A 14727-nucleotide genomic window follows, 5' to 3' on the forward strand; every position below is an offset into this window, starting at 1 on the left:
CTCGCTATTAACACAATACCGTAGGATTTCTTTACTTTCTAATTCCCGGGTAAAGATTCCTATCGCATTCCCGGGATCTATCCGCTGTTTTTTTTCTGAGCTTAACGGAAAAAGTTTTTTTCTTGTGTACAAATGCGTAGTCAGCACGCAACGGCCTTGTTACTGACCTCCTGAAAAGTTGAAGCTACTCTATGTAAGTGTTAGTCTTTTTATGCTGCTGGAAGTTGAAATAGGAAAGTTACTCTGGGAAAACGGTATCTCTTGGACAGTTTTGTTGGGATATACCGGACTTTATGTTTGTTTGTTTTTTACTTTGAAATGCTTATACGAGGACATCATCCCAGCAAATTGCAAACTCTTATAACTTTTTACAAAAACATACATAAACAGGCATGTTTTATGGTCGAAATTTTATGCTCTTTCCACTGTCATTGAATATTTTTTTATGATTCGAAATAATAAATAAGTGACATTAATACAATAATGACCAGTTAGTGAGAACTGCACTGAAAATATTACCCGAGGTCCAAGCGTTAATCAAGGGCAATGTTTCACAGTACAGCCCAAAAAAACTGGTCATTATTGTATTTGTTAATCGTTTCCTTCAGCTTCGATAGATTTTTCGTGTTTCATTCAGAAAAAAATCAAAAGAAAAACAGGCGCGAAAAGAGATCCAAAATTGTTTTAATTTCTGACGTCAAAAATGAAAAAATGAGACAAATGATATCAACAGTGTTCATTTTCCTTTGAAGAACTGATTGATCACAATGAATTTTCCAAAAGACGGGCAGCTCATGTCATGCGAAAAGAACCAATACACTCTTCTCGAGATGCATAAATTTATTGTTGTCCTCGTTTTCAAACACATTTCATTGCTATGAAATTATACATTTAAACCAATTTAAATTCCCAAAAGGCAAACATTAACTCTAAAACAAAAGTACTTGAAATTCAAAAAGTCTCACGAGGTGTGAACAACACAATTATCATTGTGAATATGTAATTTTATAGCAATGAAATCTGTTTGAAAACGAGGACAACAATAAATTTATGCATCTCGAGATGAGTGTATTGCATTACGCAAAAAGTCGTGTAGCCCGCTTCAAAAAAGTAACCGGTTAACAGTAGTAAGGTCTGACCCAACCATTTGTGGTGTGAAATATTTATAGGTGAATTCCTCATTCGTCATAGTTTCACAATGCAGAAATTCATCTGATAAGGAGGGTTTCCATGAGAACTTCATATGGCCGACAATCGATACAGGGTCGTGTACACAAGGCACCAAACAGAAGGCCATGTACGGAAGAATGATTTTCGAGCCTCCACTCAGTGAAAAACCCATGACGTCACTTGCAGTTGATGTTGAATGGAATGAATTGTAATTCCATCCGACCGAGAATAAACAAAAGAAGGGCGGTGTTTATGTGGCGTACACTATGGGCATGAAGGATGGACCGGGCGGTTATTTTGGCGTTCAGATCAGAGCATCGGGAGGTATGATTGATTATTTTTGATTGTCTTTTTTTTATCTCAACTCAATATTGGTCCCACAAAAAGTCACATTCAAATTTTCACCGTTAATATCGAAGAAATGTAATCGAATAAAATCGATTACTTCAAAGTTACTTTTGATTCGATTTTTTGATAAAAATGAAGTGTTTTACTTTTTCGATAAGAACAAATCAAGGTGAAAAATTAAGTAATTTTGTTCCATAATCGATTGTGCTCATTTACTTGGAGTTAGATTTTTTTCCAGTAATCGAAAAGAGTAATCAAATTCGATTTGATTTAATGTTCGAACACAATCGAATGTCACTATTGAACAGTTTTCTTCAAAATGTACGGAAATATAAAAGATGTTCGATTGATTGATTAAGAATAGCCTAAAAGCTTTTTTATTGGTCATCTAAATCTCGATCTCGATTAAAGTTTGATTACGCTCATTAAACGATATCGAATTAATCGTTTCGTTTTGTGCTCCATCGATCTTGATTGAAGCATCAAAAAATTATTTTACTTCAATCAAAAGTTTAGAGAGGTCGGCTGTTTGGATCTTTCTCAAGCAAAAATATTTTGTGTTTTGTTTTTGAAATTGCTCGAAATTTTGCAACTACTGAACCAAACGCCTTACAAGTGTGAAGATGCGACACACACACGTTGTTTCGACGTACATCTAACACTAGAGCTAATTCATAGTCATATGACAGTCACACAAAACAAAAATTTTCCCTTTTTATTTTCTCAGAAAGACATACACTGGCATGTTCACAAGGCCCTTAAAAGTAACTATTTTATAAGAATATCTTTCATAAAAATAAAATCGACTGTAGGACTAATGAGATGTATGAATACACCCCCTTCTCACAGACCCGAACCCTTCCCATTGGAAAAATTGGCCAAAATATCGTCCCCAGTGGAAAATAATATTCTAATTTTTGCCCCCGCTGAAAATAATCAGATGAGCAAATCCCCACTGCAAAATATTGTACTATTTTTCCATCTTTATTGAATCTTTTGGCTAGAAAACAATGGAATTCAAATCCCCAGCCATAAGAAACATGGAACTATCAATCCCCATTGAGTTCTGGTCCGTTATTTCTACCCCTGCTGGCTGATAAAATCCCACCGGGTCTGTGAGAAGGGGTGTATGAATAGGGTTTTACTTAGGGAAAATAGTTAATTTACCCAGCTGGCACACAACGTTGTTTCAATGTTCAAATAACGTTCTTAACGTTCATTTAACGTTATTTGAACGTTGAAACAACGTTGTGTGCCAGCTGGGTAAGTATTAAGTAACCAAGGACGCTATCCTAAGTGATCGCGGCGGTCCCAAAATTCTTTATTCTTTAACGCAGAGTAGTGTTTGACCTATGCTACCTAGTATGCCCCTAAATTTAAATTCAAAAGAAAATCAAAGCATTTTGGTCGTTATTTCATTTTGTTCTCTCTTGCTTTTCTTGTTTCGACTTGTAGGAAGATTTTGTCATTAGTTAAGAAGACTTTTAATGTGTCTTCGAGGACTGGCACTCTAGGAAACCATAGAAATTTCATAACATCATGGGGCTTGCCATAACTTGTTGGAGTATCCACATTTAGGAGGATAAGGATGTATGCTTATCTGTTGAAATTAAATTTTAGCGAATACACGTTTTTTATGAGAACAAACTATATAAGAACATAAGGCTTTGATGAACAAAATAGTAAGAACAAGTTGAGAACAATTTTAAGGCTTTGTGGACTCTGAAACGCTCGATTTCAAAGGAATAAGGACAACAAATATATAATATAAGAACACATAAAAAAAACTATTTTTAGGCTTAAAATAAGTCAAAAAGCTAAGAACATCGAAAGGCATTTTTATCATAGAATGTCTTTTTCGAAAGTATTGTTAAAGAATTCTTACAATTTATTGCATTTTTCATTCAAGAAATTCTTATAAAAACTAGTCTTACAGGAAAGAGTGTGTCTTTTACAAAGGCTTGGCTTTTAATTAATTCGGCTTTTTAATTTGATTGCGTCAGCCTTTACCTTTACATAGGGTCATGGTCGGGGTCGAGATGTTATCGATTGCTGATGTTAGGTTTTATCTTAAATTTCATTCTTTTATTCTCACAACAATGATCTTATAGTTAAAATGTTTCCAAGTTCTATGACAACGATAACAAAATAGTGTATAAGGAAAAATGTGGGATTCCCCTATCGATACGGTTTGTTTTATCGAATTCGAAATTTGATATCTGTCATCGGCGCTTTTTGGACGCCTTATTTCATGATTAGACATGTTCCTTTCAACTTATTGTGGATGTTAAAAAACTTTATATCAAATCATGTGAATATCATAAAAGCACTATACTAATCTACAGAGGCGTACATGGTCACAACTTTTTAGAGTAAGATCAATGAATCAATAACATTAACACACTTTTTAAAATTATCTTTGAAAAAAATTAACACAGAAATGTACAGGCATGGTTATACCAATTATACGAGTATATCTAAGGTTTCAGAACATTAAATAATAAAGACGAGTTCATTTGTCAAGCTTCAAACTAAGGTAAGCCATTTGATTTCTTTTGCTTTAACGGACAGCCAGTGACGCATCCTAGCTGGCACACAACGTTTTTTCGACGTTTATCTAACGTTCACAACGTCCATATAACGCTAGATGAACGTTAAAACAACGTTGTGTGCCGGCTGAGATACTATATTTTGCTGACATATATCAGTTTCATATGCTTCAAAAGGAAAATATTGACAAGAGTATGGGCGTCTACTTGCGCAATTCTGACGGACTTTACTCTTTTTTTATTACAAGAACAATCTTACAAAAACAACGAGGCTCAAAAAGCCAAAAATTAATTTTAGAACAGGCCTGAGCCTGAATGACTTTAGAGAACACCAGATTTGGACAAAAATGCTGAAAAAATGGGGAAAATAAAAACATAGTAAGAACATTTTTAGGCTAGGAACTCAAAAAGTTAAGAAAATCCAAAGGCTTTAAAGATTTTTGATGTTCTTATCAAAAAAACCTGTATAGCTTTTAGTAATTTAATTAAGTATCTCACCTAACTTACCCCTGTATCACTGAAAAGGGCTAAATTTATTCAATTTCAAGGAATTTATTTAGTAACCAAAACTAATAAATTTTACTGCTCATCTAACTTAACTCACCTCTGTATCAATGACAGAGATAAGTTTTATTCAAATTTAATGAATATTTTCTTTGATTAACATGTCTCATTAATTTGAATGTTTATCACACTTAACTCACCTCTGTATCAATGGAAGAGAGTAAATTTATTAAATTTTTAGGAATGTTTTCTTTAATCAACATGTCTCGTTAATTTAAATGTGTATCTCACTTAACTTACCCCTGTTTCACTGAAAGAGATTCGTTTTATTCAAATTTTAATTAATATTTTCTTTGATTAACACGTCTTATTAATTTGAATGTGTATCTCACTTAACTTACCCCTGTATCACTGAAAGAGATTAGTTTCATTCAAATTTTAATGAATATTTTCTTTGACTAACACGTCTAATCAATTTGAATGTGTATCTCACTTAACTCACCCCTGTATCACTGAAAGAGAATAGTTTTATTCAAATTTTAATTAATATTTTCTTTGATTATCACCTCTAATTAATTTGAATGTGTATCTCACTTAACTCACCCCTGTATCACTAAAAGAGAATAGTTTTATTCAAATTTTAATTAATATTTTCTTTGATTAACACGTCTAATTAATTTGAATGTGTGTCTCACTTGACCTACCCCTGTTTCACTTAAAGTCATCAAGGAGATTAGTTTCATTTAAATTTTAATGAATATTTTCTTTGACTAACACGTCTAATTAATTTGAATGTGTATCTCACTTAACTCACCCCTGTAGCACTGAAAGAGAATAGTTTTATTCAAATTTTAATTAATATTTTCTTTGACTAACACGTCTCATTAATTTGAATGTGTGTCTCACTTGACCTACCCCTGTTTCACTTAAAGTCATCAAAGAGATTAGTTTCATTCAAATTTAAGGATTCTTTTCTTTGATTAACACATCTCATTAATTTGAATGTGTCTCTCACTTAACTTATCCCTGTATCACTAAAGGAGATAAGTCTTATTCAAATTTTAATTAATATTTTCTTTGATTAACACGTCTCGTTAATTTGAATGTGTATTTCACTTAACTTACCCCTGTTTCACCGAAAGAGAATAGTTTCATTCAAATTTAAGGAATATTTTCTTTGATTAACTTGTCTCATTAATTTAAATGTGTATCTCGCTAAACTTACCTCTGTATCACTGAAAGAGATTAGTTTCATTCAAATTTAAAGAATATTTTCTTTGATTAACTTGTCTCATTAATTTAAATATGTATCTCACTTAAGTTACCCCTGTTTCACTGAAATAGATTAGTTTCATTCAAATTTAAAGAATATTTTCTTTGATTAACATGTCTCGTTAATTTAAATGTGTATCTCACTTAACTTACCCCTGTATCACTAAAAGAGAATAGTTTCATTCAAATTTTAATGAACATTTTCTTTGATTAACACGTCTAATTAATTTGAATGTGTATCACACTTAACTCACCTCTGTATCACTGAAAGAGATTAGTTTCACTTAATTCTGATGAATATTTTCTTTGATTAACATGTCTCATTAATTTGAATGTGTCTTTTATTTAACACACCTTTGTATCATTGAAAGAGAGTAAATTTATTAGACTTTAAGGAATATTTTCTTTGATTAACATGTCTCGTTAATTTAAATGTGTATCTCACTTAACTTACCCTTGTATCACTAAAAGAGAATAGTTTTATTCAAATTTTAATGAACATTTTCTTTGACTAACACGTCTAATTAATTTGAATGTGTATCTCACTTAACTCACCCCTGTAGCACTGAAAGAGAATAGTTTTATTCAAATTTTAACTAATATTTTCTTTAATTAACATGTCTCGTTAATTTGAATGTGTATCTCACTTAACTTACCCCTGTATCACTGAAAGAGATTAGTTTTATTCAAATCTAATGAATCTTTTCTTTGATTAACACGTCTCATCAATTTAAATGTGTATCTCACTTAACTTACCCCTGTATCACTGAAAGAGATTAGTTTTATTCAAATTTAATGAATATTTTCTTTGATTAACACATCTCATTAATTTAAATGTGTATCTCACTTAACTCACCTCTTTATCCCTAATCCCTGAAAGAGATAAGTTTTATTCAAATTTTAATGAATATTTTCTTTTGATTATTACTTCTCATTAATTTGAATGTTTATAACACTTCTCAACTCTGTATCTTGTTCTATTTTGAAATTTGTTTTCTTTTGGTCATCACCTCCAATCTATTTGTCTATCTCATTTATCTTACTCCTGTATCACTATGTATTATGGCATATTTTTCTTGATTGACACATCCAATTAAATTCTGTATTTCACTTAACTTACCTCTGTATCACTGAAAGAGAGTAAATTCATTTAATTTTAAGAAATATATTTCCTTATTAACACGACCAATTAATTCAACTGTTAACCCTTTAAGTGCCGATGTCGTATATATACGACATGGGCTATATAGGAGGGCGAAGCCCTCCTGTAATGCCCAGTTTGAGTTAGAAATCGTTATTTTTGGTCGAACTCGTAGGAATTAGATTGTCCTTTATGGTCAAGCAAAAAAAAATTCAAAAGTGAGTCTTTCCAGCGAAATTTTAAGCAAAAAAGTCAAAAAAATGCAAAAAATTGACAAAAATTCACTTTTTTGAGATTCTGACCGTTTTTTGACTATTTTTGGTCAACGAGTGATCCAAGAACCTCCAAATTTGGCCCTGTTTTACTTTATTCTGTCTTCTAGTGAATTGATTTGAAAATTTACCACTGGGCACCTTTTCATCAGTTCAGTCAGGTCCGCGCAGCGGGCCTGACTGCTTTAATTCCCTAACCTACCCCCCCCCCCTTGACCGCCGCCCACCACGTCCTTCCTATATCGAGCGGCGCCGAAGGCGCCCAAAAGAAAGAAGAGACTCTAAGCTATCCAACGAGCTATATACGAGCTTCTAATTCCTTCTAGATCAGGAGATATAAGCCCTTAAAGTTTGAACTAGCGATTTTTTAAAAAAAACTTAGAAAAAAGGACCCTGGCACTCAAAGGGTTAAAGAAAAATTGCAAAAATTATTTTTTTTTTTAGATTTCTCAATTTTTGGCCTAAACTCACTCAAAAATGCTGAAAAACACCAAAAAATCACATTTTCAAAATTTTTTTTTCACTTTGTTTAACCCTTTAAGTGCCGATGTCGTATATATACGACATGGGCTATATAGGAGGGCGAAGCCCTCCTGTAATGCCCAGTTTGAGTTAGAAATCGTTATTTTTGGTCGAACTCGTAGGAATTAGATTGTCCTTTATGGTCAAGCAAAAAAAAATTCAAAAGTGAGTCTTTCCAGCGAAATTTTAAGCAAAAAAGTCAAAAAAATGCAAAAAATTGACAAAAATTCACTTTTTTGAGATTCTGACCGTTTTTTGACTATTTTTGGTCAACAAGTGATCCAAGAACCTCCAAATTTGGCCCTGTTTTACTTTATTCTGTCTTCTAGTGAATTGAATTGAAATTTTACCACTGGGCACCTTTTCATCAGTTCAGTCAGGTCCGCGCAGCGGGCCTGACTGCTTTAATTCCCTAACCTACCCCCCCCCCCTTGGCCGCCGCCCACCACGCCCTTCCTATATCGGGCGGCGCCGAAGGCGCCCAAAAGAAAGAAGAGACTCTAAGCTATCCAACGAGCTATATACGAGCTTCTAATTCCTTCTAGATCAGGAGATATAAGCCCTTAAAGTTTGAACTAGCGATTTTTTAAAAAAAACTTAGAAAAAAGGACCCTGGCACTCAAAGGGTTAATGGCATTAAAGGTTTAATTTTTACACAAGAGTTCCCGTTTCATACACATATTTCATATCAGTACACTGTCTGCGTTTTGTTATAATATGCTGATATAAACGAAAAAATGTTTTTCTTTTCCTGTTTCTGGCCAATCTTGCTCCACATACGTGTTAATCCAGCTTGAAAAAGCTGGTGATGTAAAATTGATGAGTAAGCAAACCTTTAAACCTATTGATGACTGAAAGAGAAGTAGTTTCTTTTAATCTAAAGGAGCATCTCTGTTTTACTTACACTCTCAGTTAATTTCATGGACTTTATTGGGTTTATTTAATGTATGACCTATCATTTTCTTAAACAGCATTGAGTATTTTTTTAGAAAAGCAATATTGGTGAGATTCAATTTAGGTGATGCTGTTTTTTTAATACTGTCTAATTTGCCCAAATTATTTTTCTAACTAGTTCCCTTAACTCTTTCAGTAATTCCCAGATTAATTTTTTCCGTTTATGTACCGGTTTGTGTAAACCGCAGGTTACAGGTCACAGGTTACAGGTTACAGGTTACAGGTCAGTGATGACAGGTTGACTCTAATCAATGTCATTGCAGAGGAAAATGTTTGGAAAACACAAAGAATTATCAAAAACATAATTCTCAAGCAATTTCATCCATATAAAACCATTTCAAACATCAAAATTTAACCATGTGCTTTTATCCATCTTTTGCAGTTTGCGCCGTGTATAACGCAGACCAGAAAACATTTGAAACCATATTATACGTAAAACAGGTATATTACATATTGTAATGTTTGTAATGTTATATGATGGTTACATATAATAAAACACATCGCTCTAAAACTACCTTCTCAGAGAACTCACGAGCTTCTGATTGGTGTAATTTTATATCCAGCCATATTGTTATCATCACATTCGGTATGCTAAATATATTTGGTGTTTTTCTCTTGTAAGACATGATATTTTGTGATTCTGTCAATATTTTTGTCAAAAATTGTCATTAAGTCATTAAAATAACAATTGAATGATTAATTAGTTTCATCCTTCTAAAACCACTCTCTTAGGGACCTCACAAGCTTCTGATTGGTGCCGTTTTATATCCATTCACACTATCAACATCACATTCTGTATTATAAATATTTTTCGTGTTTTTGTCTTTTCTTGCATCAGATTTTATGATTCTCTTAATATTTTTGTCAAAAATTGTCACTAAGACATTAAAATAATAACTGAATAATCAATTAGTTCCATCCTTCTAAAACCACTCTCTTAGGGACCTTGCAAGCTTATGTTTGGTGCCATTTTTTCTACATCACATTTTGCATGATAAATATTTTACGTGCTTTTGTCTTGTTAGGCATCATATTTTATGATTTTGTCATTATTTTTGTAAGTAAGTGTCACTAGGTTGTTATTCTATTCAATTGTCATTTTATAATATCTAAATAACATGTATTACTTTTTTGTAATTTAATGCGTTATATATTGATGTTATGTTATGTATATGTTATGATCTTACTATCTTTTTTCCGGTCTGCACTTTGTTGACCTGTAACCTGTGACCTGTAACCTGTGACCTGTAACCTGTAACCTGCGACCTGTAACCTGCGGTTTACACAAACCGTTTATGTACCATTTTTTGGTGGCCACTATTGTTGTTGCGAATAAAGATTAATTTTGAAAAGAGTTTTACAGCGAATCCAAACATTAACTATTTTGCTTTAGCCAAAGCCGGGAAGATTGCACTTGAAGTTGCCATATCGTGGCTTTGAAATAATCTGCCAAAAATCTTTAAATTTCAGTTTAAGAGCAAGCATTAGCTTGTAAACTAGTCCAAAATGTACAAAGAAGCTATTTGAACTTTAATGCGTTACCAGTTAGTAAGGGTGGAATGAAGTTTGATTAAATCTAACTTTGATCTTGACAGTTTTGTTTGTATTTTTATTGTGTCATGTATTATTTACAACATTTGAAAGAACCCTAAAAATATTCAAAATAAAAAAAAATATATTCAAAACTTGCTGACCAACAAAAGGCAACAAAAGACTTCAATGGATAACTGTTCCCAAAATTCTAATTTTTCAATTTGGATAGAGTTGATTTAAGAGGCAAGACAATCTTAAAATTTCTCGTAAGGTCTTTAAATATGTTGGCTCAAAGTTTTTTACAAGTCAAAAAAGTTATTTCTGAAAGCAAGGCCAAAACAAAACAAAAGCTAGAACAACGCTGTATTAGTATTTTTCCCTTTTTTTCATAATTCTTACGAGGGATTGGGCTTGAGTTTTCCCTTCCTCTTTTAAATGGAAAAGTAATTGATAAACACGTGTACTATGCCATCAAACCTTACGTACTTTTCAGTGTGATGCCTGGTATCTCTCATGTAGATTTTCCAATATTCTGTATAATTAAATTACCTCTTCATGTCTTGTATTGTTTCTTGATATAACTGACTGGTAGCTAATACCAAAAGTTTTTACTGGCAACATATTCCAGATCCGTGGATTACACACAAAATATCGAGTCTTGTTGGTAAAATGGTAATTTTATAAATGTCTTACTTAACTTAAGTAAGCCTGTAAGGCTGTTAATGTTGACGAAAACAAATGAAGATACAAGCCTTTAACTTCAGCTTACTTTTTTCTTTCGCCATCTCCTACACTCCAAGCATTCGAATGTTCCATTTTAGACAAGATAACACTAAAGCTTAGTCCAATCATGCTCATGATTTTGTGTAAGCCAACAATTACCTAATTTATGGTCTGTTTTGTACCAAATTTCATATCTACATTATCCGCAGTTTGAATTTAGTCAGTCCACTCTTCTTGATGCTGTCGTTGATTGTAAGCTGTTTTGAAGGTTTATGTTGACAATATTATTTCCGTCCATAGCATTTAAATTTAAATTGGGTAAGGAATAGGGTAAAAGAACGTATACGATTTGCCCTGTTCCTAAACAATGGTTTTGTGAGACTACATTGCCTTCAAATGTTCTTTGAAGGTTCCTATTTGTACTGTTTGCATTCGTCGCATTGACAGTATTATCAATTCCATTATTACCTGAGGAATAACTTGATAATACGTATTCATATTCATCCATATTCATAAAAATATTATTTTAAAACTGATAATTATACCAATGTAACAGCAGATTTTATATTTTCAAAATGGCGGATAAATACTTCGCTTAGAACGTAAACCGACGTAAACACACTCGCTCCACCTTCCCGTCTCGGCTCTCCCACGGAGAGATTTTGTTTACATTAATGCAGATATGTTTTTTTAGAGTTCATTTGAATTTTACCTGTTCTTTTTTATTTCTTATGGCATTAAGGTAAACTTTTAATTTCATAAATTGTATAGAAGCAGAAGAGGAAGTGAAACCAATGATATGATTTTTAGTAATCGATGAAATTTTTTGAGGTGTAGACGTTTAGTTTCAAAGATATTACAGAAGGGGACAAAATATTTCGTTCTGTGGATGTAACCAAGATTCTAGGACATTTGCAAGGGGGATTTTGCTTCCCCCGCATACCCTCAGGTGAATATTTCCCTAGGTATCAGTCTCGAAAATTACGGGGAGAACTATCTCCCTCCGGATTACCCCCAAGAAATTTAATGTTTTACGTTTCGGTGCTTTTACTGTACTTGTGGTGTTTGAGACAAATGCTCCCCCTCTCCAGAGGAGGTTTTTCAAAGTGGCACCGAAATACAAAGGGTGCAAAAGATTAATCACTAATTTCGGCACTCCTCTGCTCTTTTACTCACCTTACAGTGGCGTGGTGGCAGGGGGGGGCCAGGGGTGCCAGGCCCCCCCAGCGGAGCCCTTTTGAGAAGGGGCGCCCAAAAATAAGGGACGCCAAGAAGGATTTTTCAGGCGCCCATATCGAAAGATTGACAAATGAAAAAACAAAAATGGCGCCCCTCATCACCTCAAAAACTCAAAATTTTCTGGCTCGCTTCGCTCGCACACTCCCTTTTTTGTGTTCATAATGAGCGTATAGAGAGGGGCGCCAAAAACAAAAAATCTTTAAAAAGGGCGCCATATTTGCCTTGGCCACCCCAGAGACATTTTCCCACCACGCCACTACGTTAGGTATGGCAATATTTTGCAAAATTTTAGTGCTTGCTTTGCTCTAGTCTAGAGCTACATTTGTTTATTTTAGAGATTTTCAAAAAATTTTCTGTTCGGTCTCTAGAGTAAATGAAAATCAGGCTCCTCTTCTATTATCAGTAAAATATACTTTATAAAAAAACGGTGTTGTTAAAACTCCAGAGCACTTGCATGATTTAACTTATTTCTATTTCTCATTCACAGGACAATTTATCTTCTCTTTATGGGATGGCAACCGTTTTGTAGGGTCTGGGTCCAAAAAAACGACCAATCAAATCATCCAGATTAGCATGGCCAGTTGATTTAACCAATTGTGAGAGGAACTGCCAAGATTGTGGTATTAAACATTTGAAACCATTGAGCAAATTGGGATTGACAACCGGCACAAAATGTATCATCAAGTACCCTGATATGAAGGTTAGTAAGAACGTTTTTTCAACGCCAATTGAATATCATATTGAAACGTCATTTGAATGCTGGATAGACTTTTTTTCGACGTTTTGTGCAAGCTTTCCAATCTAAGATAACCATTATTGATTTTTTCCTAAGTCGTAAGAACGATGCCCTCTTTTGATGCAGGTAGAATGAACTTTGGGTTGTTAAGCAGGCCGAATTTCAGAGATTAAGGGTTATTAGTGAAAAAGTAATTTTTAAGTCGTAAAATGAACTAACTTAGACCATGTTTACACGTTACTATTTCGTTTCGCTCCGGTAGTATTTTCGTTACGGATCGAGTGTGTTCATATTGGTTTCAGAACGTTTCGGAGCAAGAAAATGAAGCAGTTCCGTTCCGATGAAAAAAGTGGAGCGAAACTGTTTCGATTTTTTTTGCTTTGTAGCGTCTTCTTTTTTAACGTTTCGATTTTTACGTTCACTCTTGTTTCGGAACCGGAACTGAATGGAACCGGAGTCTGAATATGGTCTTAGATGACCTTGAAAACTTACTCGTATTGTTATAGGATCCGACCGTTAAACATAGCCAGATTCAAACCTCAGGTTAATAGAAACAAAGAAATATCCTCCTTACTTGTGAATTTCATAGTAATATTACCCTCATTAGGAATAGAGAGGGAAAGATTGCCCTTGAAACACCCCCTTCTCACAGACCAAGTAGGATTTTTTTCAGCGAGGGTGGGTAAAAATAACAGACTCTGACTCAATAGGGATTTATATTTCCATATTTTTTGTGGCTAGGGACTTCTATTCTTTTGTTTTTAAGTCAGAAAATTCAGCGAGGATGGGAAAAATAGTAAATATTTTGCAGCGAGGATTGCTTTATTTGATTATTTTCAGTGGGGACAAAAATTAAAGTATAGTGTGGGTGCGTGAGAAGGGGGTGTCTCGAAAGCCAAAAAGACCGAAAAAATTGATTTATATTTCCCGGTCTGAATTTTGATTGAAAGCTTAACCACTGAAGTAACAAGCTTAATTCGAGTAACTAAGACAAGTACAGTATGTTAGAAAAGTCCATACTTGCTATGAACTTCTATTTCAATACTACCTACCAACTTTACCAAAAAGCTTGATAATGCCTGATTAAGCTTGATTAAGCCTTGTTCTGAAACATAGGGATGAAATTGAAATTATCCAAATGGGCTTTTCCAGAAAAAACCCATACCCCATGTCGAGGAGATCCCTCCCTCTGTGGCTGGAAATGCTGTAACCTCCTGGAATTCCAGGTAATTTCAGGTTTAAACCCTTCTTGAATTCTGAGTTTTAGTAGGATTTAAAAAGCTACCCCTATGGAATTCCACTTCTTTTTGACAGATTTTTGTATCTCACTATAGAATTCCGCCACATATCAAAACTTACCTCCTTAACCTGAGTATCAGAGGTTCAGTTTTCAAAGAATATATTAACCTCTGAAGACAAATAATAGAAATTTTATCGCGCAAGTGTAAATCTAATCACTGTAGAAAGAATCAAAGATGAAGAGCAAATATTACCTCATTAATGTCTAGCAGACTGTATCAGTATGCAGTTTACTATTTACGAATTCCCCAGAAACCTCCAAGTGTAATTGAAGTGAGTTTCTTTCGAAAGAAATCTTTTACATGATCCCCAAATGTATAACAGTAATTACTAAACTATTAATTATGGAAATGTCACTTTAATTGAATCGAAATAATAGACAGACTTTATGTTACGATTCTCTATCACTGACTTTTTTTAAAAAGCATTGATGACATTTTTTAGTTGTGTTTTCAACGACGGGAA

The sequence above is a fragment of the Clytia hemisphaerica genome, unplaced genomic scaffold (assembly GCF_902728285.1).
Source record: "Clytia hemisphaerica strain Z4C2 unplaced genomic scaffold, Clytia hemisphaerica genome assembly, whole genome shotgun sequence".
NCBI classification, from domain to species: domain Eukaryota; kingdom Metazoa; phylum Cnidaria; class Hydrozoa; order Leptothecata; family Clytiidae; genus Clytia; species Clytia hemisphaerica.